The 3,788-nt window shown below is 30.9% G+C and overlaps 1 non-coding gene across 1 annotated transcript; it reads right to left on the minus strand.

Moving 5' to 3' along the window:
• Window positions 1-3,715: 3,715 nt before the first annotated feature.
• Window positions 3,716-3,788, minus strand: TRNAA-AGC (transfer RNA alanine (anticodon AGC)). The gene has a single exon. It is a non-coding gene; the product is annotated as a tRNA-Ala (tRNA).

The raw sequence follows: 3,788 nt of genomic DNA on the forward strand, positions 1-3,788 counted from the left end.
AAATTTAGTGTCTAATATTTATAACTTGAGGACGCAACTATTAAACTTTGTATTTAAAGGAGCAAAATAAAACGAAAATAATTTGTTAGACCAAAATATTTAACGTTTGAAACTTAAGAGTTTAAATTGAAACAAACCCTACCATATTTTGATTCCATAATGTATCATATATAAGTATTTTTTTTATATTCATACTTTGTTTAGTTTTGTTTTAACTCACCCATAAAAAATTATATTCATACATTGAATTAAACCCAAGAATGAAAGTCGACTTTGACTCTCCCTCATGCCAAATGAAACAAGCTATTAGTGTGTTAGTGAAGGATAGAAAAAAAGGAATTGGTGTCTATTTTGGGGTCCCATATATATAATGAACATAAAGGACTGTTTATAGAATAAATGAATAAATTAAATACATGGTTGAGCACATACTGAGAAAGTTCTTTCACAAACATCTAAATTATAAACCACTAGAAATGGGTGAGTCCTAAGAACAAAATTCTTATTTGTTTCTTCATTAACATTTTTAGGTCATATTCCTAGAATAAGCTTTACATTGTCAAGGATCCCCATTCGGACAAAAAATTTAACTCAAATAATGCACCCTCACGTAATCTTCCACTATATTTTGTCGTTTTGGGCGGTGAAAAATATTTAAATGATTCATAAGTTGTTTAATTATTACATGAAGGCAACTATGAAAATATTAATTATTAAATACCCATAGAGCCACTATGCATGGCATCACGTACATTTTCATGAATGAATTAATATAGTTGTACTGATGAAATGAAGTACATAGGTCAAACCATACGCTTTATCCTCATGCTTTATGGGCTATGCCTATACATTAAAGAATATTGATGAAAAGTATTTAAAAAAATTGGCCATGAAAAGTTTCTAAGGTCAATTAAGCTAATATTCAAATGATGCAAGCTAATCCAATAACTATATATGGGTTTGAGAAACATAGACTTGATGGAGTCCAACAAAAGGGTAAATGATCCAATGGTTGACAATGATGTTTCTTATGCTAAATACATGGTCACAAATTAGTTAATCAATGAAGTGATTAGTACCACAAATATTTCATATGCTTGTGAATATAATAGATCCCTAAAAAAAATGCTTGTGAATATAATAGAGAATATTATATATGCTTAATATAATCAAGCAAAAATGATAACTGAGTTGTCATCTAATTCCATTAATTAATGATAGCAGAATATCAAATTAATTAAATTAAATTTGTTTTGTTTGACTTATACTTAATGATAAGTGAGCAAACACATCAATAAAAGTTGACTCAATTGATAAAAAGTTGACTCGCTCATTGTCGATATGAAAGACATCTTTAGGTGTCTCTATCAACTCCTATAATGTGAAATTCGTAGTGGAGATAGTTAATGGATGAAATATATGTTAGGTTAACAAAAACATTGAAATATGTTGCATGAAAGCAAACATTATAACATAGATAAATTGTATTGGACGACTTAATGGAGAGGATTGCAGGAACCATATGTCTTTATTTGGCCAACAATGTGATATATCACATCATGGACTTCAAATCGGAGGTCAATATATTCATTGAAGTCCTTGATGAACAAGTTGTAATTGAATCAAAGGTTGTACATGCTACAAATTTCAATCAAGTAATCAATTGCAATTTAATCTATTTGGAAAACATCAAAATCGTAAAAACGTCACAAGCTACACATTGGAGCTTCTAAAAATCATGATGAGGGAACTTGATACTCAAGGTAGAAGTTGACCACACTCAATTAAATTCACTGGTGAAACTTTTTTTATGCAAATAAGGATCTGATGTATGTACAATTACGAAGACTATAATATCTCAAGATAAGTGATATTCATTTAAAGGAAACTTCTACGGTACACTCACAAAATGAGGTGTAAGGTTTATCTTTTCCAACATTTGTTTTTGGGTCTTGGAATTCAAAATTAAAAACTTTTAATAAAAAACAACAAAATTTTGACTTTTAAAAGTTGAATAAAGTTGAATGCACAACTTTTGAGACAATTGTTTTTTTTTTTTTTTTTAAATTTCTTAACATATACCCTAAGGGTATATGTTATCATTTTCCTTTGTTTTTCCATTCACATTGACCCGAAATTTAATCTTAAACCAAATGGTTTAAAAACTTATAAGCATTTAAAACTTATGTTACACCACAGTGGTTCGGTTAGTGAAACTTTACGAAAGATCTATGACAAGGAGATAGCAATAATTTATTGTTTTCATTGTCTAATTTCTTTTTTTTGGTAGATAGACGAAATGGCAAAGCCATTATAAACTCACACACACAAGTGGAGGTACCGGGGTTCGAACCCCGGTCATAGCATCCGGCCTAACAATTTCGGCATTTTGCCAGTTGAGCTAGGACTTCTGGATCATTGTCTAATTTCTACATACGCTTGGTAATTAACCATGTCCTTGTTTGTAAAAGGAGGGACAAAAAAAAAAAAATCCACATGCATTATTCTTTCTCATTAAACTATTATACGGTTAAAATTTGTTTGCCATGACCGGGGTTCGAACCCCGGTACCTCCACTTGTGTGTGTGAGTTTATAATGGCTTTGCCATTTCGTCTATCTACCAAAAAAAAAAAAAAAAGCTTAAATATGTATTTCATCTTTATAATTAGAGGTCGTTTAAAAATTGGTTCATGTAACCGCTAATCCTAACAATTTACCCTTACATTGTTTAATCATTTAAAATTTCGTCTCTCTCCCCACTTAATCACTGTCACGTCACTAATTTGATGACGTGACAATCACTGTCACACATGAAATTCCAATTTTACCCATGGGTTTCCAATTCTTTCTTCAATATTTTGTCCTCTTCTTAAGGGAGAAATTGGAATTTCATGTGTGCCAGTGATTGCCATGTCATCAAATTAGTGACAGTGATTAAGTTGGTCAAAGGACGAAATTTTAAATGATTAATGATTGCAAGGCTAGTTTGCAAGGATTAGCGATTATAGGGACCAATTTTTAAACGACCCCTAATTGCAAGGATGAAATACATATTTAAGCCTTTAAAAAAGTTAGAGGTTTGACACTTTATAAGCGACTATTACTTTGCTTCCATCCTAAGCTATTTTTGTGAAACAAATGTCAAATAATATTAATTTGTTGTCCGTGAGCTTAACTCACTTGGTAAGGGATAATGGATTATATATATAGGGGTCGGGGTTTGAACCCCGGACACCCAACTATTTCACCTTTAAGGTGACTTTCTCCGGTCGCTAGGCTACTTGACCAAAAAATATATATATTAATTTGTCTTTTATTACTTAAGTTATTTTCATCACTTTTTGTTGTTGATAAAAGTGATTATGAATTATAAAAAAAAATAAAAAAAATGAATATGAATTTTAAAACTAAGATGAAATAAATGCCTACATGAGAAGAAATGTGTAATAACCCATTTGAGTTTACCTCGTGCGTCGGCTTGGGACTTTGTAGTGTGTTTTTCTCAAGTTTGATTTTTTTTAGTGTCAATTTTATTGGGTTAAGTTCATAGATATTTATGCTCTGGGTTTAAATAAGGTCAACATAAGTGGACAGTGGGATTAAAAACCTTTCGAATTCATTGGTTTTTAAACCGGATACCGAATTTTCAAAAAAATACATATAAATATTTTTTTTAATTAACTAAAAAGTTCCCAAATAAAAAAATACTTAAGTTGGAGATGCGGGGTATCGATCCCCGTACCTCTCGCATGCTAAGCGAGCACTCTACCATCTGAGCTACATCCCC

Source organism: Medicago truncatula, chromosome 2 (assembly GCF_003473485.1).
Source record: "Medicago truncatula cultivar Jemalong A17 chromosome 2, MtrunA17r5.0-ANR, whole genome shotgun sequence".
NCBI lineage: Eukaryota > Viridiplantae > Streptophyta > Magnoliopsida > Fabales > Fabaceae > Medicago > Medicago truncatula.